At 39.5% G+C, this 21,753-nt stretch overlaps 1 protein-coding gene across 6 annotated transcripts in view; it reads right to left on the bottom strand.

The window, feature by feature from the left end:
* The window catches only part of BMPR1B (bone morphogenetic protein receptor type 1B), a 231,235-nt gene that overhangs the window by 97,043 nt on the left and 112,439 nt on the right, over positions 1-21,753 (bottom strand). For 3 of the 6 annotated variants that reach the window (XM_014265404.3, XM_026791992.2, XM_074540940.1), the window contains one exon: positions 4,343-4,494. The exons of the other annotated variants lie outside the window; for them this stretch is intronic. The gene's annotated coding sequence lies outside the window, so the exon portion shown is untranslated. The remainder of the gene's footprint in view (positions 1-4,342; positions 4,495-21,753) is intronic. 6 annotated transcript variants of the gene reach the window in all.

The following is a 21,753-nucleotide window of genomic DNA, read 5'->3' as shown; positions in this document are numbered from 1 at the left end:
CTGATAAATTTAGCTTGTAGAGCTAAGCAACTCAATACAAAAAGGGTGGATGAATCCTCAGTTATATATCCCAGTGTAAATTTTGTGGTTTTCTGTTGTCTTTGATGGATTTGAGTGTCACATCTGCAATTAAACCCCACTCGTGTCTTTGTGCTATTTCTTCTCTATTGTATTTGAAACAGAAAAAAAAAGGTGGTTTACATGACAAACCATGTCATTAAATATCAGCTAGGCAAAAACTGTATTGACTCAAATGGGGAAAAAATGAACCTCAGAAGTTTGGGTTTTACTGTCAACATTGTTCAATACTCCTGTAAATAAATATGAGAAGGGAGTGCTACAAGCATACAGTGAAGCACCTGTAGTGCAACTGGATTTAAATTAATCACACTACTGATGTTGCATGATATATAATTGCACTCCCATATCTGTCTTGAAGACTGCAAAACAAAGTCTGAATACCTCAACAATGCAAACTGTGAAATACAACAAGTTTAATAAGCAAATTTGCTTGCAATGCCAAGCTCTTTTCTAAAGGGCTTGCTGGATCATTACTCAATGGCTTTATTGTTTTGGGATCAGAAAGGGAGGACTTCAGCTCTACAATGCACAGTTTGTCACCCTTTGGATAAAGGAGCTGTGAACCAGAGCAGCGGGACATACTTGCACTTAATGCAGTGTGCTCTGAAGAGTGGAGCACATGCTGGCAATACTTGAAAGCCCTGAAACGCCAGCCAGCTCTTCCAGTTAAATTGGTGAGACCTCCACATACCTGTGGGGTGTGAAAAGGCCCTAGTGCTCATCATTCTGCATTAGGATTGAGTTCATCTTATCAAATGGGCCTTTGAGCATATTGTGGAGTAATTTGCCAACCGAAAAAATCATAACGATTTTCCACTTCATTTACCTCAACAGTAGCTACGTAATGTCAATAGTTTTAAACATTTAATTAGACACACCACGTGTTTTATGCTCTACTAATTACACAAAATTGTGCTCAATAATTTTCTTCCCATTGAAACAAACCTTAAGCAGCTGTTAAAACACTAATTAGGTGAATGCCTCCACGCTGTGCGTTTGGCTCGGTGCCGAGTGCATTCCTCCCAGTGGTGAGCGGGGTTTTTCCAGTGTCCATGATGCAGCCGTGAACACATGTCAATCTCTGCTGCACCACAGAACTGAGTGTGAACTCCAAACATTTATTTTGGCCCTCATCTTAGAAAACTAACATTATATATATAAAATGCAACAGTTCAGAAAGCTGTTCAATTATACTGGGCTCTTAGTTTTCTGTGCTTCCATTTTTATCTCCTAAGAGCAGCTAAATTTGACACAGAGCTTGTCATTTGCAATCTCCTATGAAATCAGCACTTTTTATTACATCGGAGCTGCCTTACAGACATTATCTCACAATACAGTCAAATAAAAATGGATTGCTGAGCCTGGTACAAATGAAGCCTTTAGTAGTTAGATACTTTAGGGTTATTTTGTTCCTCAAATGTTTTAAAAACTTACCTGAATCACAGTTATCCATGCATACAGTTGCAGGGGCTGGGAAAATATTTTTTGTTTTTCAGTTTTACCAAGAAGATAATCCAGAGAGGTTTTATTTATTTTAAATATCCTTGAGAAAGGACATTCAAGTCTTACCATTGACAAGTTTGGTGAGCCTAATGGCATCCAGAATTGAGTCAGTACCTCTGAATGTCTCAAATGGCTTCACTTAGAGCTTTAATCCTGGCTGTAACTCCAGTAAAATCAGGTTCTCTTAATTAGTGACTAAGCCTGTACAGCTGCAGGCCTAATCCTGGCATTCCTACAAGGACAGAGGCCTGGCAGAGGGGACCAGATTGCCAATAACAGGAACTGTCATAGTTCCTACCTCAGCAGTCCCCCAAACCTGGTCATGCCTCTATGAACTGGGATCTTGCTCTTGACCACATTCTGATTATTCCAGACTCAGGATTTGTTCCTGAAGAATTCCAATGAGAAGAAATTGCCCATAATGGCCATCCTCAAAAACACACAGGTATACTTTCCTTTAGATATATTTTTTTAATCAGACTGTAGTGAGTGTACGTAAATCAAAAATTAAAAAAAACATAGGGTTTTTTTTGCCTTTGACAAATTTTTAAGTGTTATCACCTGAGTATGCTTGCTGCTTCTACAGCCATGACAGTATGCTGTAGTAACTAGGGTGAAAGTAACTAGGGTGTCATTGAGTCTCACCATTAAATTTTTGAGTCCTAATGCAGAATTCCCTTCCTAAACTGTTCCTTTTACAAATCAAAATAGCAAATCTAGTGTTTGTTTTCCCATCTTGCAGGATAAAACATCCCCTAATTCCAACAGGCTGATCTAGGAAAATGTCATCTAAACAGGCTGATTGGTGTCCAAACATCATTACTGCAGGAAAAACGAATAAACAAACAAACCATAGACTTTTTTGTGCTGTTAGAGATGAAAATGTAAGTCCTTTTCAAAAATAAGTTGGGGAAGTCTCATACCTGTGAAAGGCAGGAATTAATCTAAGATATACTTCTGATAAATATTTTAATGGGATGAGCATGGGCACTTGCCATGTATTTGGTATTTTAATTTAGTACATGATAGCCACTGTGTTGGCTTCTGCTTTTGCGTGGACTTGTTCAATGCACAAGGATATTCTGTAAGGACAAGGATATTCTTAATTTTACATGCATAAAAAAAACTGTGAAGATTCACTCAAGTCTTCTTCCAGAAAATGATAGTGGAAATTACACTAGTGTGGAAGAATCACACTGCACAAATGCTGCTCTCTTCTGTAGCCAGTCATTAAGTTTGGAAAAGACTTCTAAGATCATTGGGAAAAGACTTCCAAGTTCATCGAGTCCAGCCATTAACCCAGCACTGCCAACGCCACCACTGAACTATGTCACTAAACAACACATCGACAATATACACTTTCAGGATGTATATTCCACCACTTCCCTGGGCAGCCTGTTCCAGTTCTTGACCACCCAGTCAAGCCTGTTCTAATGCCTGATCACTGAAGATATTTTTCTTCATGTCTGTACCTCTCCTGGCACAGCTGGAAGCTGTGTGCTCTTGTCCTGTCACTTGTTAGCTGGGAGAGGAGCCTGAACTGCACCTGGCTACAGCCTCCTTTCAGGTACTTGTAGACAGCAAGGTCTCCCTTGACCCTCCTCTTCTCCAAGCCAAACACCCCCAGCTCCCTCATCTGCTCCACATCAGACTTGTGCCCCAGACCCTTCCCCAGCTCTGCTGCCCTTCTCTGCACTCACTCCAGCCCCGCAATGTCCCTCTTGTCATGAGGGGCCCAAAACCAGACACAGGATTTGAGGTGCAGCCTCAGCAGTGACAAGTCCTTTCTCAAGCTGAGGGCTGTTCACTCATAGCAAGACCCCAGCACATCTTTCCAACACTCTCATCTCACATCATTTGAAGATGGGATTGGGATCAGATGACTTCCCAAGGTCCCTTCCAACCTGAACATTCTACCATGCCTGCAGAACACTGGCAATCACATCAGGTGGCCATAACCTCAGTACCTTTCACACACAGCTCATTTCCTATTTATTCCTTTTTCCTGCAGGAGTCAGTTGCACTCACCTGCCTCAGCCTGAGTACCTGAATTATTTCCTTTTTACACACAACGTGCAGCAGAGTACAGGGTGCTACAGGGTAATTTTCCCTTTCCAGCTTCCATATTTATTTCACCGAAACTTCCTTTATCAACCACATTCATGTTCTTAGAAATGTGTTCGTTTCAATAAAAATGACTTACTGTTTTATGGAAGTTGAAGGCCAATGACCCAAATCCTATAAATCATTAAAAATACTTTCTGCCATAGAATCCTAAGTTGCTTTTTTCTCAGTAGCAGAGAAAGTATTTTACTATAAAAAGTTACATTTTTGCCCACACTAAAAATTCTGCATTAAAAATACACTAAATGAGGGACAGATGTTTAAAACAGCAGACCTACAATGAAGTATTAAATATTGCTGGCACAGTGCACCCTTTGGTACAGTTTGGTCTCTTTTTGCAATAGGCATGTTTTCACAGCTGTAAAAGCACCAAAAATTACTGTCTCTGCTCCAATATTAATATAGAAATCTATTAAAAAACACACCAGACTGCTGAACAGATTAAACTATTGTTCATACATTCTATCATTAAAATAATTTGCTTTAAAAATTAATATTAATGTCAAATGTTTTGAAATTGGTTAAGAGGAATAGTGTCACTTTGAAGAATACATGGATTATTTATACAAAACCAAACAATTCTACTTTTTTCAAAATAAAAATGCAAGCCTTCAAGAAATCAAAGAAATCAAACCTGCTACTCGATGTTTTGCTCAATGACAAGCTGTCCGACCCACAGCAGCACAGAGGAGGTGAACGACCTTGCGCGAAATCACTCCAAACCCACCCTGAGGATGCAGTGTAGGATTAAAGCCCTTTTCCACAGGTACTGGTGGTGCCTTAGAGCTATGGGAGAAAGTGAGACAGGTCATGGAAGAGTAGATTCTGTGGTCTAAGGGGGGTTTGTGTTAAAACACGATAAACATAAACAAGATGGGCAAAGAGATAACATATAGAAAGAATGATAATATTAAAATCTTTAGACCTAGTAACTGTGAGGATTAACTTGGTAAACCCATAAATCACAGTAGGACATGTTCACCACTATACATAGGTTCTGCTACATTAAAGATTTAATTTCTATATCCCAGGCTGGTGGCTCAAAGCTCCAAAATCAATCACAAGTTCACACTCCTTGCGGAATTTTGTTTCAGTCTGTGCTTCATTTACTTGAGCACTAAGCAATCTGATCATCATAGTCCTGATGAAGTGATGCCTACCTAAGTTTGCAACCTGTCTGGAATAAGAATAGGTCTGAGATATCCATAGCTCTATTTGTTTTAGTCAGTGCTACTTCAAATATCAATTAGGAACATTAGTCCTTGTGACATGAAACTCTTTTACTACTCGAAGCAAGGAGATGAAATGTTACAAAAATCTGCATATAAGGTTTAACGAAAGTTGGAAGACTTAGCTTGGATCTGTGAGGGAACCAGGAAAAAATGATTCTGTTGAATGCGCACGAATCTAATAATCTTTGTCCAAACTCCTAACAAAGAAGTGATGGGATGCTGAGGAGACACAAAGCTTGATTAAAAGCTCAAAACCCCAGAAACACTGTTTTAAAAGTTAGGGAAAAAACCTAGAAGAACAGGCAGAACAAGGCAGGATGAGGACACAGCATGTTGGCCAACCAGCAGGATGCTAGCACAGGCAGTAATAGAAACAAAACCACACAAGGCTTTGGGAGCACAGCTCCTGCTCAATAAACAAATTCCTTGGACTGGAGACATTTTCTTGGAAGGAATTTTTACGGCACAAATATTTCTACTCTCTTCTGGAAGCCCTGGAAAACCAAACCCAAACCTCCCCCACACTGTATGCACACACACAAAACCTGAAGACGTCGACACCCCAGTGAATCTGGATTGTCATGCTCTAGAAAGCTCCTTGTTATCTGTCTTGAGTAGGTCTTTGCTGAGAAGGTTCTACCCATCTCATCTGAAGCTCAAAGCCCACCTCATAACTGATTCCTGCCCTGAAGGATTGCCCACATCTCAGGAAGCCTTGTTGCCGTGGTGGGCACGTCCCACCCAGAGCCCCACCAGACTTCCCCAAGGATGGGGCTGCAGCTGTGCACACCGGGGGATGCAGAGGCGTGAAATGGCAGCACTGCCACAGTGGCCAGCACAGCCCAGCACATAATGGAACAAAGAGAGCCCCCACCCTTCTGGTTAGACAAAAAAACTCCAGGGACTATAAAATATAAGGAGGGAAGGGAGAGGGGGGAGTAAAAACAATCTCTGGGCAGGAAAACAAGATAAATTCATTGAATAAATTATTTACTGGAATTATTCACTTAGCTTCAATTACAATCTATCCATTCTATCCACCATCTACATCAAATTATAATAAATTATTCTATTATAACTTGGCTTCATGCCTGCTGATTTGCAATAGCTTATTTTTTCAGAAAATAATGGTCTGATGCTGTTCAGCCTTGCACAGGATTTAGATGTGCACACCTAGACATACCCAAAAGACAATTTCTTTTTGAGAATCTCACTCCTTCTGTAAATTAAAGAGAGGGGAGCAAGCATATTATATTTAAATTGCCAGCAGATATTTTAACAACATAAAAAAGACCCAAGATACCAAAACAATATTAAAACAAACATATCCTATTGCTTTCCTCAAGAGTTTGGCGTATGTCTTGTACTGGATACTCAAATGCAGTTCTGAGAATATATAAGCACTCTCCATCCTTCTGCCATCAGGTCTCTTTACAGAGCAGATGTTTTAGGATTCTTCTGAATCTAAAATATCTTGTTCTGCTTCATCAGACCACCTCTGAAATTCATAAAGAGTTGTATTTAAAAATAATTACAACATAATGCAAAAAAAGGAAAAAAAAAACCCATGAAGGCTGCTTTTTAATGTAATATATAAAAATAAGGTTAGTTTCCACAGCCGCAGAGATGATTTCTTTTTTAGGAATCCAAACCTGCACTGAGTTAAAATGAGCACAGGTCAAACTAAATAGTTACTCTGAAAGAACAGCAGGCAAAATATGCAGTAAAGTCAAGGGTTTGCAAACATGAGAATACTGCTCACCTTCCTTTTCTCATTCCCACACTCCTACTGTCTCTGTGCCTATAAGCTGATCAGTCAGACACTGAAGTTTTAATTCTATATACACTGTAATTTTTACAACATCCTTGATTTCAGCACAGCATGTATCATATTGTGGATGAAAGCGGAAATAAATAAGGAAAAAGGAGAGCAAAAAGCCTGAATTTTGCATATTTTCCCAGTAGTTTACAAAACAACACTACAAAGCAAGAGATAACCGAAGCATTATGGATCTCTCTTACCAGGGGCAGCTGCTGGAGCAGCAGGCTGAGGCCAAACTCTACCCATGTGAGCAATCTGAAGGCAAAGTTAAACCAGGTGGGTGAAAGGGTGGGCACGCTCTGAATGGGATAGAGTGGTTCTGTCCCATTCAGAGCATGGCAAAAAATGAAGGACAATGTAGAAGACAGTGGCACAGAGGAATTCCACCACAAATTCAAGAACCTGAAAGCACCTTGGGTGTAGCCACCTCAGGTTCTACCTTTTCAAATATGCATCTCAGAAAAAAACGCCAGACATCACACCAGCAAGATGAAAGCAATGCTTACTGTCTCGGTCACCCTTACAGGAAAAGTGTGGAGTTTTATTTTCCTAGTATCAATTTGTTCTACTGTGCTAGAAGTGCTTTTTTAATCCTAAAAACACACTAGCACTACTTCCATGTAGTTTCATTGCTGTGTCTACTGCCATTAAAGGCTAAGCATATACTTCAAGACAATAATTCACTTAGCCAGTTGCCAGAGCCAGCATTATGTGAATAAGCTTGATAGATCTCTGTTCCTAACCTATCAGAAAACAATTTATGGAATCTAATAAATTAAAAATGAATTGTCTCCAGCAACCATATATTTCACAATAAATGTACGCTCTTTGATCTCAACTGACTGTGCTATGTTCTAATTAATTTTTATACAGAAGTTTGCTATTGCCCCTTAAATGGATTTTATACACAAGACTAATCAGCTAGCATTTTCAGCTGTGCCTTTGTCTTTTCACCTTCCAACCAAGTTAAAAATTCACAGAAATCTAGAATTTATGGCATAGCTTTCTACATATAAGCCTTTTCAGTTTAAGGAAGGACAGACCCATATTTTTTCTCTGCTTTCTTGACCCCAACAGGCACATAATAGAAAGAAATATGTGGCAACAGCTTAAGGACCTGCCTCTAGACACCGTGACTGTGGAAATGAACTCCTTTCTAGCTCTCAGCTGCTTTCTTACCCAGCAAAAGTATTGGAGTTAGTCACTGTGTATCCCCTCCATGATATTTTGAGATAGGTACTGAGCCATTTGGTATTGCTGTTTGGAATGGCAGGGCAGCTGGCATGGAGCAGGGGTTTGGCCCTATTTCTGCTGGGGTGCTGTAACTGCCCATTCCTGAGTGGATTTTCCTGTGTCAATGACCAAGAACCTGGAAAAGACATCCATGACTGCAGTACAAAATCCCCAATTTGGACTGGATGGCCTATGCCTGGATTATTTAATGCATATGATGTGTAGGTTCTGGCATCAGGGAAAGAAAATACCAGTGAGGCTGGGGCAGAAGGCATTAGCTTGGGGGGTAAAGGAAAGGAGAAATGGAGAGCTTGGCCACTGATGCCGTTTACCTCCTGCTTTGCCACAGCAGGTAGATTCCGTTCACCTGCAGGACTACAACGCAATAAAAAATTCTAATTCATTAGAAATGAAAACGGTTACTCCCTTGTCCAAATCCTCCTCTGTCTTTATGAATTCATGTAGAAAGGGCCAAGGCACTTTATATTTTTTTGCATAGCACCATCCTTGCTTAAAAGTAAAAATCTGTGCCTTTGGTCTACCTGCTATGAATCTCTGAAGAGCACTATGATGCAAACACTTAAGCTATGAAATATCCTCTAATATCTTTTATATCCATATACAGACATATATAAACACATATATATGCTTTGAAAATTAAAATAAAAGGTTAAGGAAATGAAAAAAGCATCCCATAAAGCCCCAGTGAGAAAGAGAAAAGCTAATTCAGCCTCAGCATCAGGTATCACTACAAAACAAAAAATTCTTGTGGCATACCATGTGGTCTAGAGACACCAGTAAAGTTGACATAATATCCACTTAACAAAAGGCCAGAAAACTGTCCCTCTAGAGTGGCTTAAGTATGTGAGGATCCTGCCTTGGGATACAGCCAGATGACCCTGGGAGATCTCTTTCAGCATTTTTCTATGACTCTGTAGAAACAGTAATGGGGATTTTAAAAGCTGGTATTTTAAAAACATTCTTTGCTCTGTGGAGAAACTCTGTCAAGAGGCATTCTTACACTTTGATACTGTCTTCCTACAGACTGATATTACAAGTAAGTAAGAATATGCAGAAATTAAATTATGCTTTTAGACCATGGAGTGGTAATTTTATTTTTTTTTTTCACATACAGACCATACAAGATCGTTTATGTTAAATGTTCAAAAATTAAAATAAATTCCATAATACAGACAGGAAGTCAGTGCAATGGGAACCAAATGGGAGTAATGGGACCCAGGTGGTTGGAATGGGTACAAAAACCCACATAGATGGCCATGTATGGCACAAATTGGAGCCTGGAGATGATTATGCCAAAAGAAAGAATGGCTGTAAACTGTTAATTATATCAATGCAAACTTGGTGACTTACCACTGAGGAACAAGTGATGAGGGAGAAGTGTATAATTTACAGCTTTAATTGTAGCTAATACAAACTGATAATGTAGATACTGAAACTCTACCATATTAAGGAATATATCAGTCTAGAGCAGCGTGTGCAGAGAATTTTAACTCTTGATTAGGATGAGACCTGAGCATAACAGAAGTGGAAGATAGAATTTACTTTCAAGAAACAAACAGCCACACAAAGATTCCAAAGTCACAGGACAGAACTTAAGACAATTAAGGATAATAAGCAGAATAGGAGGAAGCCTGTTATCCAGCAGAAAAGCTGGCAGACAGTATGAAAGTTGGTAGAGCATATACATTTAAGATTTAGTAACATAGTTTGGGCCACTGAAATACCTTCATTTACTTAGCCACCTCTCTGTTTATTCCAAGACAGAAGACAAACATCCTATGCAAAAAAAAAAAAAAAATCATGTACAAAACTCATCTAACTCACAAACAAAGCTCTCCAACATGAAAAATAAACACTTGTAAATAAACTCATGTGAGAGGTTTTTCATTAAGAGAAAGAATATCTGCAATATGGCACAAAATGGTAATAACTAGCCTAGGTAAAAGAGGCCAGAAGCATTTCTGGCACTGGGTATGTAAGGTTAATACCTTGAAAGAATGTAGACAGACTGTCAGCCCTGCTGACAGCAGAAGGTTCAGTGATAGCGAATTAAGAGCCCACATCAGCGACTTTGTAGATTTGCAATTTATAAAAGTGTCCAGCAAAACCTGGGACTGATTTTAGTGCTCTTCATTTGCTGCAGAAAGACAGAGAAAATGCACACCTTTTTACCTGCTGCACTTTATAAAGCAGTATGGTTTGCTTGGCTCCTCAGGGGTTCTGTGATAGCTGAAGTCTTCTTGTTAGCACTTTTTTAGAAGGAGGGAGTAATTTTTTTGGCAAAGGAGGGAAATAGATAGGGAATACACTGCTGCTATATATCACAGTCCAGCTTTAGAAACACTTTGAATATATATGTACATTCATGCACATGTTTTACACTGACAAAATACCAATCTGTTAACAACACACGAGCGTAGCAACCCTACTAAAGAACAGTGAACCAGAAAGTTCAACTTATAAAGTCCCATATAAAGTGAATTTTTTAACTTATCCAGATCTATCTTGTCAAAAGAAACTGATATTATTTGTTCCTACTTAGATGTCACATCACCCCAAGAACAGAAAGATTTAAAGTATATATTAGGACAAATGTTTATTTTGGGGGTGGGTGGGTTGGTGTTACTGATTTCCATTGTAGTGCCATTCATCTGGGTATATTTCATTTTTTGTTAATCTTTTTTTTGTTTTGCTTTTCAAAGAGAATCAAAGCCTTTGTAGCATATAGTATAAAAATAATTTTAAAAAAACAACCCTGAAAGGAACAGTGAGGAAGCAATCAGAAATTTGCAAAATTATACAGACTGTAAGGAAGTCAAGAGCACTCTAGGTATTAAAAGCAAGTGGAACCCAAAGTCACAGTCTCAAGATGGTAATAGAGTAAGACCAGAAAACAGCCAACACCATCAGATTGTCCTACAGTCTAAAGGCAGACAGTGTAGAGGACTTTTTTTGATTAAATTAGAAGGCTAAAAATACGAAATGTGAAACTTCTGAAAAACAGGAGAAGAGGGGAGAAGTGAATTTATAAAACACAAAATGCATCAATATTGAGGCTAAATAAAACAAGTTTGGTGCCAGTAACCCAGTCAATATAGTTTGTGATGGTAAACAGTCTGAAAGAGGTGGCTGGCCTTTACTGGAGGAAGAGAATAGATCTAAGTAAATCCCATGTGAAAAAGAAATGAAAAACATCTGCTAAAGACACAAATGGTTTGTTGGCTGACGTCAGCAATGGGAAAGCTTCCAGTATATCAGGTCTGGGCTTGCCAGCAGGTGTTGCTGCAATTATTCAGAACAATTAGAGGTGATTTTTCCAAAAGCACGGAGATGACAGGGCCAATAAATAAGGCAGGCATGATACTGTCAACAACTGAAATGTAAGTATTTCTCATAAATCTTTTGTGGACCTGTGCAACTCAGGATTTTAAAGACAGCCACCAGGGCCCCAAATTTTACCACTCATACTAATATGGAATAATATCCTTCTCCATGACCAATGCCACCAAAATCCCCCAAACATCATGATTTTAATAATATCTCCTTTCCTATGGAGTAGAATCTCTCCTTGGCATAGAGAAATATAACTGTGAGCAAATACACCACATAATATTTTCACATAGCAAGTACTTGAGCATATTTGTTTATTTTTAATAAGCATGAACTTTCACTGATGTTGACATTCATTATTTTTTAAATTAACCAACTTGATTAGTGTCATTTCAATTTTTTTTCTTTTCCTTTGTGGAAGATTTCCAGGATTTATATTTTTTCTCTGTGGCTATGCTTCATCTTAGAAGAAGGCATAAAACAGCTTTCATGTTCAAATGTTGGTTTTTTTCAATATACCATGACCACGCATACAGTATTCTCTAGCTGGGCTTACACGTTAACAATAGATTATAGATGAATACCAAACATGGTTTAACAATTTTACCTAATGCTAAAATCTCTCCCTTTTTGCCATTAATGAACTGCATCATGCACACCCATCATCATCAGGATTATTTAGAGGAAGTTCTCAAAATTATGCTCACATCATGATTTGCTTGTCAAGCCTGATTTCAATTGCATTCTCAATTCATTCCTGATTTTAAAAGAAAGCAGAGCTTTTTTTTTTTACCCATTCATCTTTTTAACTGGCTTGGATAAGAAAAAGTCTGTTAAAAAACACAAAGGCATGATATGTCTTGCATCCTTTTGAACCATTAAGTTACTGCTCATGGAAATCAACCAAGGGTTTCAGTGGCTTCTTCACACTGAACTACATCATGACTACTCATCCCTTGATTTGCTGCTTTGCTGTTAGTTTTACAGCTGACTTCAGTGGATTCTCTGCTAGAAGCAAACCTCTCTGTCATTTACATCATGCCCTGCATTTAACGGAAAAACTGCACTGAAAAGAGATACCAATTTTTACTTCGGTCAAGTAAGAGAGCTAAGCAGATGGCTCGTGGCAAATAACTGCTTGTTTCAATGTTATACTACTGAGACATCTCCGAGATGTGTAGCCCAGCCTCAGTACCAAGAGTCAGTCCCTCCTCCCCAGCATGTTTTATAAAGTGCTTACTCAGTGCAGGTGGAGTAACGACACTACAGTTCATGTTTCCTTTCTATAATTAATTTCCACTCATTCATATCCTTCATGCTGAAAGTTAATTACATGCTCAAGTCACTTACTCTGAGATTAAATGGTACCAATTCCTTGCATGCTTAGAATAAGTTACTTAGCACACTCTCAGCTTTCATTTTAAAAACATGGATGTTGCTGTTTGCCTCAGGAAAGACACATTAATGGAGACTTTAAAAATCCTCTCAGGATGCAAATTGCTATTTAAGTGTCAGATATTACCTTATTCTAAAGGGCTCTGAGGGTAGAAAAGTAAGGATGTTGACAACTGCGAGAAAGATTAAAAAAACTCTATGAAAGAAATAAGACCTGGTAATTCAAGTAGAGGATGAGAAGTAGTTTGACTGAAGAGATGCAATGACAAATCACTGTTTGTCTTACAAAGTTCATTTTCTTAATCTACAAGTTTAAACGAAACAAAACAACAAATTTTTTTTCTTCCAACAGCCTGATTTACAAACCACACTCGAAGCCATGCTGCACGCTTCTGGCTCATATTTGAAAGCAATTAACACTTTTGTTGACAATCAGCAAACCAGAGTAAAATCCAGCTCATTTTCTCATACCACTATAGAACATATAAAAGTAAAAAGAAATCACCATTTATTTTTGCACCATGGAAAGCAGAAGTACATTGGAATACAGATTTTGGATCTGTAAAGAAAGCTGACAGCATTCGCAGAGTCATTTTCTGACCATATATTCACTTTACAAACAAATCCCCTTTTGCACACTATCCTAGCTGGACTTGTTAAAGACTGGGGAATTGTCTCCATTTGAAATAGAATCCTTTTCCAGTCACATCAAGCAGGTATGAGATTTCCTTCCCTCAAAATGTTGAAAAGGGCTGCAGAAAAACTGCCTTGTGAAAGATGCACAGCTGCTCTTGGTGGCTTCAGAAATGGAGTCAGCACCTGCCAGTTAATGCCTGTGCTACTACAAGGAAATAAGAAACTTTTTTTTCCTAACTGGTATAAAATAAAGCAAAATCCTTATACTATATATGCAAGGATAACTCTTCCAAATTCATCCTGTTATGCTCAGAAAACATGATGTAAAAGCTGCTCTCAAACCCACGGTGACCTTGTGCACAATATGTGGAGGAGATAAGCAGGGTGAAGAAGGAATAGAGACCAACTTCAGCTGAAATTTAAGCTGGCCTCACTCTAACTGGCACTAGATAACTGGCCACAGATCTACTAAAGCAACCAGAACTACAACACAACACATGCATCATACTTATAAAACCTGCAATTCTCAGCACAAGGAGGAAGGAGCAATTCTAATTGAGAATCATCCCCAGGTGAAGGGCACAGCTTAGAATCTCACCTCTCACACTCACCTCTGCAGGCACCAGGATCCTGGGGCAGCTGAAAGGCTTCTTGATATGAGCTGCCCACCGAGCACCCACCACAGGCCGCTCCCAGGATTGCTGGCCACGAGCAGGTGCCAGCAGAATTGGTTTCCTCTGATCCCAGGCAGCAGCGGTGCTCCGGGTGCAAGCTGGGGAACCCAGCTCTGGGACAGCCCAGAGCAGGCTCAGTGCGCTTGCCCCAGCTAAAGGCTCTCCCAGCACCAGGAGAAAGAGTATTTTAGCACACACAAAAAATTAATTAGCAAGAGAAAGGGTTACAAGCTCCATAATTCACAGGTCCCACATTAATGATTAGCTAAGTGAAGGAGCTGCCCAGTTGGTAATTTGATTCGTTGGAAAGGAAAAGGCACTCTACGGACCTTGAAAGGTTTTAGCAGAACTGTGTGTCCCAGGTCACCCTGCTTCCCCCTGCCTTCACCATCTCATTGTCAAGCTCAATTTGCCAGCATGGCCCTGACAATAAACACAAAGATACATTTCAAGGTTAGTAGGCAAGACTCTTAGTGGATGTCATCATGAGCCATTGTAGTGATGAAATGAAGGACATTCCGTGTTGGAAAGGGTTGAGGTTTTTGTTTTGCTTTGCAAATAGCATAGTTTTATTCAATTATCACTCTTCATTTATTTTACCTTCATCATTAATACTTCATATGCTCCTATGCTGCTAAAAGCAAGGAGAAAAACATTTCTGGGAAGTTGAAGCATACTATTTATTTATTGGAGGGAGAAATGAATGGTCTGCTAAACTCTCTAGATACTGATATCCAATTTTCCAAGTCAAAGCACTAGGACAATGTGCTTGTTAATTAAAAATCACACTTTATACTTATGCTTTCTGAGGTGGGATGAAATACAGTAAATAACTATGATTCACTAGCTTATTGCAATTTTTATAGAAACCATGGTCCCACTTCAGTGCCCTGGCACATAGTGCAAAGTTTAAGTAAAGGGTATTCTGACCTTACGCGAGAGATTTCAAACATATAGTCTGTGGGCCAAGTAACAATGTAAGCCACAAGGATAAAGAAAAATCAGAGTATCATATTCTCTGCTGCAAGAAATGCATTCTTGAGTGCCAGTTTGACACAGGAACAACTGGCTGAAGACTTTCAATTTGCACTTTAGAACACAGTAGTCGCCTGGTCCTTCCTCTTCATGGCCACTCTCTCCATTTTGCATCCAGGTTTAAGTCTGCCTCTATTTATCAATGTGAAAGAAAACATCTTAACTAAAAAGCACGCTAAAAGCTCCAGCTCTTTTCCCAAATCCTTCTTTCTGTATAGTCAAGGAGGTTCTGTGCATTTGTAACTCCTAAAGTATGAGAATGGCAATGTAGATCAGATTTTAAGATGTGTCTGGGACTACCAGTATTCAGTAGTCTTAACTATGAATCACAAAGAAGTGCGGCAGTGGCACTATCGCTTTTCTTCACACAAATATTAAAAACTTCAAAAAAATAGAAGCAGTAGCAGCACACACAAAAAGAATTTTTAAATGAAATGAAAACTTGAGTTTTCTTAGGCTCTAAGTACTCTCATATCATGTCAAAGACTAGGATAAACTTGAAAAGATTGTTCACACTGCAAGTTCTGTTTCTAAACCAGTGTTAACAAGCAACCACACATAATTCTCTGCATTCTTGGTTTGCCTAAATGAGCGCTAGTTAAGCAGCTAAGTCTTGCTGAAATAACAGTGGACTTCCTCTGTGCAGGGAAAAAGATAAAGGTCAGTGATCAAGGGAGTTAGTGCCCACAAGTACAGTGTTCTGTAAATGTACCTGATAGTGAATGTGCACCTGCCTTCAGGCTAAGCAGTGCTCCCCTTGGATGTTAAATACTCTCACGGTACCCATGCAGAATGTTGTTGATGTATCCACCTAAACCAAGTTCTTCTCAGTGATAGGTGAAATTCTAGTACTAAGCAGCACTTGGTAGTGATATGCAAACACAAATCAAAGTGAAAAACCCAATATTCATTACCCATCCAAGGAGTAAATTCCGATGCCAGCTCAGTTTTTAAAAATTCATGGCAGTGTGCCAGGAACACTGCTGTGCAGGGCACCTGCAGGCAGGGTTCAAAAGTTCTGATTGGGAAGGTTTTTCTGGTTAGGAAAATAACATGGCTATTCAAAAATTTTAAGGTGGTAAGGAATAGAGACACTTGGTGAGACATGGGAGCCAAAGAGGAACTCTCTTAAAGAGGGAAAGAGCACTGAATCCCAAAACATAAATTGTTTCCTTGGTTGCATAAGCACATTTTTGCTTTTGCTAATCTGCTATCAAGTTTGCTACAAAACATGAAGAACTCCCAAAGTCATAATCAGTGAGCTATGGTAATGAAAAAATGGAAGGTACCACTCTTCTGACACTTAAAAGTATCACAACTAAGGAACACTCACATAAAAAAATAATTTCATGCTGATTTTCCCATTTCTGCATGGGAACAGAGATATTTAAAAAAGGACAAAACAGTGCAGAGGATACCAACTTCAAGATGGAAACATCCATGTTTATTACTAGGAAAGACTTTGCTCCAGATGATGTCTAAATGGAAAGAAATATTAAAAAACAAACAAACATCCCCCCCAACCCCAAACATAGGTTTTATTCTTCAGTCTCTTGAAACCAAGATATTTCAAAAGGATTTCCTCAAAAATCATAGAGGGAAAAAAAGAATACCCAATACCCTGCTCTCAGTTGTAGAATTTCCTCATGGAAATTAGTATTTCTTAAGACAGATCACAAATCACAGTATGAATCTGTAGCCCCGGTACTAGAAGTGTCACTTCAATGTGGGAGATCCAGCTCTGAGTCCTCAGTTCAATGAGCATCTCAGCATACATGCAAAAAGAAATAGCCACAGGTGGAGAGGCTTGAAGGGCTCAGGTACAGCATGGGAAATGAAGCCCCACATCCCTGACCTGAGTCAGACAAACTCATGAGCTTAGACCTGAACCCTTCACAACCCACATATGTGCTCTCTGCATCAGGTATTGACTTGTTAATGTAATGGTGTTTGTGACTCTGGTCCAGACTATAACAGCATTCCTAGATCCAAGACAGCTTTCCAAAACACATTTTCTTCAAAATTGATGTTTTACAAGCTAAGATCGCATACTGCCACACAATCATTAGGAAAATGTCAGAAATCATGCTCAGCCCTCTCCCTGCCCTGATCAATTACCAAACCCCCCCCAAGGACTACCTTTGTCATTTGTGCAGTGAAAGGATCCAAAGGACTGCCTTCAACAAAGGTATGCAACTATTTTTATGAAGTTACCTTTACATGTTCATATGCATGCCTTTTTTTTTTTTTTGAGAAAAAGAGTTACTTTTTTCCCACACCTTTTTGGATTATGCCATAATCTCATTTCCCCTATCAAAGCACAGCTTTTGTGTCAACTTGGTTACAGAGTTCTGATGGAGACTCCTGAAATAGGTGAGAGCAAAATATATAGCAAGGCAGCATGGCATGAAAGAAAGCATCCTGCTTTATACCATCCCTAGAAATGCACTTCCTAAAGCTGAAATTGTACAATGCGTTTCAAGATCCAGAAAAACTTAAAAAGGGGCAGTCTGAATTTTGACATTCAGAAACCAAAGATAAGCCACATCCAACCCCAAACACACAACATGGTTGCAAATAAACACAGCCATGGCCACAAATGTATTTTTATGTTTTTGCTCATATTCCAATGGGGAAAGTGGCATAATAAAAAGTGTTCACGCTACTGTCCTTTCCCATGAAGCCTTCCTAGCCATCTGCCTTTTAAAACCTGTGGCAGACAGCGTCACTGACCCTGGGAGTTCCTCCCATCCTAGCAGGTGAGCACTGACAGCCCTCCCCTCCCAGGCATGTCCCCGACAGACGTTACCCCTGCAACACCCAATGCTGTTCCAACTCCTGCAGACACAATGCTCAAGAGGCAGCGTGTGACTTTTCTCACCCCAGCCCCAGCAGGTAATTGGACTTTCCATGGATAATCCCAGCAATCAGAGAGAAAATCTCTGCCTCCAGCGTGACCCATTAGCACAGAGTTCACTGATCAGTAGGTTAACGTGCCATTAAAGCATCTCTCTGTGGGGCTTAGGAAGGGTCAAGAAAACTCCACGGCAAAGAACAAAAAATACCTACAGAGCTCACACATGATTATATCAAGATCCTCATGAAAAGGTCAAATTCAGCTCAGAGGCTATTCCCTTCCCCGAAACAGCAATATCTATAGTCCTGACACTTTCTCCACATCTTTCCCTGAATGTCCCTTGGATTTGCAAAATACAAAGTATCTTACCAAATGATGTACTATTATTATTTTATTTACTAATTATACTGCTCACATTTGCAGTTTGTGGTCCCTGGCTTTAAATGAGGAACCTTTTTTACCTGTTGCCAACAGGTAAGACACATTTACCCAGGGTAATGATGTGCAGACAGAGTACCTCAGCTACTGGAAGGCAGATAATGCTCTGTAAGGACCATGCAGGTTCAGCAATGGGGCATCAATTCTATGCCTATAGTAGCAAAGTAGCAGTAGTAGTAAAATACAATAATAGTAAAATTTGTCCAGGCTGTGGTCTTCTGGGGATGTACAGTCACAACACTGAAACTCTGAGAACGTGGACTGATGCCTTATAAATCTGCTGTGTCCAAGTACACTATGCTAAGTCACTTTTCAATAGCTTTCCTTTCTCTTATTCCTTATTAGTTGCATTTGGCCAAGGTACTAAACAAAGAACATCCATGCAACCTTCAAACAGAAGCACAGATAAATTTGAGTAAGGAAGAGGAAAAAATAGGAGATTTTATCTTGCATTTATTAGTTATATATAAACCTCAAAGATGTGACAGTGCTGTTTTCTATGAAATTCACTAGTTATAAGGCAGATGATTCTTTATCTTTTTTTTTTTTTTTTCAATGACCATGTACCGGAATAGCTCTGTAATGAGAGGATTTCCCAGCAGATTAGTCTTATTAGTGTTAATTGTCCATTTAATGTACATTGCTGTCTCCCCTGTTGCATTTCCCAATGCATTTTTTTTCCAATGTTTCTAGTGTCTACCCAAAACTAAGTAATACACATGGGAAATAACCATCATCATAATCTTTAAATACAGACATGGTTTTCTACAGGTTCTTGTACAGACTGCACTGGAAAACACCACTGTTCCTGTCATTTACTTGCTAAATCTTAAATGAGTGGATAGGTGCTTATGTTGTGTACCCCATGCGTGCAAAACATTGGTGTTAACAAGTGCAGCTAAGGATCTAACATGAGCTCTGTCTTGCATTTCCTTTCATTTGTTAGTTTGAGCCTCAAGCTTAAAGTTATTTCAACAGACTTTTGTTTTCAACACGTATTCACTACATGTCTAACACCCTCTGAAGTTGCAAGCCACCCTCCCACTCACCCCCAAAAATCTTCAACCAGTGCCAAAGTCTATATTTTCTTAACTTAAAGAAGTAATTCCAGGGCTGTCAACTGATAAATTTCATTCAGGGAAACGCTGTGTTCTTTAAGCAACACATTAATCTTCTCTGAACTAACCATAGTAAACATCAATGTTGAATTGTACAGATTTCACATGTTGCTGCCAGGAGAGAGTTTTAGAAGAATTATCCCCTTTTTAGGTAACCTGGCTTTTAAAATTACAACTTAGAATACGCAAACAAAGAAGACTAATGAACTCAGCAGCCTGTATGTGTTGAGGCTGTATGTTGAAAAAGATACTGTGAGTAATGGAAAAAGGTTCATTTTTCAAAAGCAGGGAGCTGCCTGTATGAAGGTAGGAAGGAGAGGAAGAATCTCTCTTTCACTTTGGTTATAACAGTTTGCTGTAAACAATCTTTTCCCCTCTGTTATCAGGGAATATCCTGCAGGGGTGCATGTTCTATGTCACCTTGACCAATTCACGAAGGAAGGGGAATTTTTCTCTCCTAATAACCCACTCAACTTCCCACTTTTAAAAAATTATTCATTTTTTAAGCTGAAGTATGTAAGAACATCCATTAACTACTGTCCTGCTCCTCAGAGAAAGACTGAGTATTGACTCTGCTAATACAACAAAAGACAGAAGACTGAGTCAAAATTTTTTTCTTGTTTTCTGCTGCTAAAAGCAGTGCACATAGGGCAGCAGTCTTGCCAAGCAAGTACAACCAGCTATCCACCAGGAAACATGCTTTAAGCCCAACCTAGACATTACTATGAGACAGCACTTTAAATGACCCATGCTATCCGCAATAGGGAGTGTGTGTATTCCTTCTCTGATGCTGACCGACCCTTCCAAGCACGTTGCTAAATGAAGAAACTGCACAACACTCCTCTGTAACTGTATACAAACTCCCCACATGCAGAACATCCTTACATAAAGGCAGCACCACGCTGCAGTCACACTTCAGTCCCAACACCAAGCTCCTGATGCAGGGCAGTGAGCTGGCTGGGATGCTGGAGGTAAAAGTGACACTTAAATCAATTACTTACCCTCAAATGTCCTATTTCAAATCTCCAGCTTCCACCTGGTCATGAGGTGAAGCAGGACTGCTAGGATTCAGAGAGGAGATGGAGGCACGGGGGTTTTATCTGGATTCAGAGAGGAGATGGAGGCACGGGGGTTTTATCTAACATTGCTTCAATAACAGAAACCAGACATAAAATTGCCCTCATTTCAGCCAAGATCTTTCTCACACTGCCTCTCTGTCTCTCTGCAGGACTGCTACAGAGCTGTCTATAAATACTGGCCCCAACACTTGTCCAGTGCTCTCCTTGCCCATGGCACAGGTCGGTGTCAATGGCTCAGATGAAGTTCTCAGCTGCTCAGACAAAGCCATGACTGAGCTCCCCACCCCTCCTGCCTGGAAATACCATCCTGCTGCCAGCTTTACAGATGCTGCCTTTCCTGCAGGCCCTGATCAGACACAGAAGGGTAATTATGAGGCTCACATACGAAAAAAAAAAAACCAACAAAGAAAAACCACAAAAAAACCCCAGCATTTTGCAAACAGGTGGAAAAATGGAAGAAGAGATAAGGAGGAGGAAGCATTTTGTTTCAGCTCCCTTTACAGTGCACATCCAGCCATGATTACAAAATTTCATTCACAGGAAATGTGGATGTCAAAAAATTCTGGAAAAATGTTTTCTATAAAACGAGTTCTTCCAACTGAATAAAGTGTGAGTCTGTCACAGAACTCATACGAGAGCATTAAGATTGTATAGGTACTCAAAGAGGGATGAAGAATAAATACTAAAGCTATGTCTTGAAATTTCTATCAGTGGTCAGATATTAGTTATCCCAATTCATATTAAATAATTATGCATAGTATGACAGTAAGCATGAGATATCACTGGTGGGAGGAACCCACAATCCTGCCCTGCAATAAATAAGTTTAAAAGTTTAAAAATCACAAAAGCGTAAAACAGAATTACATCTCTATAAACACACTGAGAAACTGGGCTGTTAAGAGATGGGCACCCTGAAACAGAAAACTGAGGGCAATGGAAATGAAGATGGCAAGATCAGCACAAATAGCTGCATGTTTGCTGCATGCCCTCAGTGTACACAGTGGGCAGGCTCCACAAATGCAGATCAATGCCCTGCCTTTCATCAATACATTGGATGGCATAACTGGGAGGTTTGCCCAAGCAAAGTGTAAACCACAGCATAACTGCATTAACACTAAGAGCTACAGAGGTTTATCTTAAAATCAGTGTCTTTTTAAGGTAGTTTATGAGCATGA

Source organism: Zonotrichia albicollis, chromosome 5 (assembly GCF_047830755.1).
Source record: "Zonotrichia albicollis isolate bZonAlb1 chromosome 5, bZonAlb1.hap1, whole genome shotgun sequence".
Classification (NCBI taxonomy): Eukaryota; Metazoa; Chordata; class Aves; order Passeriformes; family Passerellidae; genus Zonotrichia; species Zonotrichia albicollis.
The sequence above is the reverse complement of the archived record's forward strand: the minus strand, read 5'-3'. Positions and strand labels throughout refer to the sequence as shown.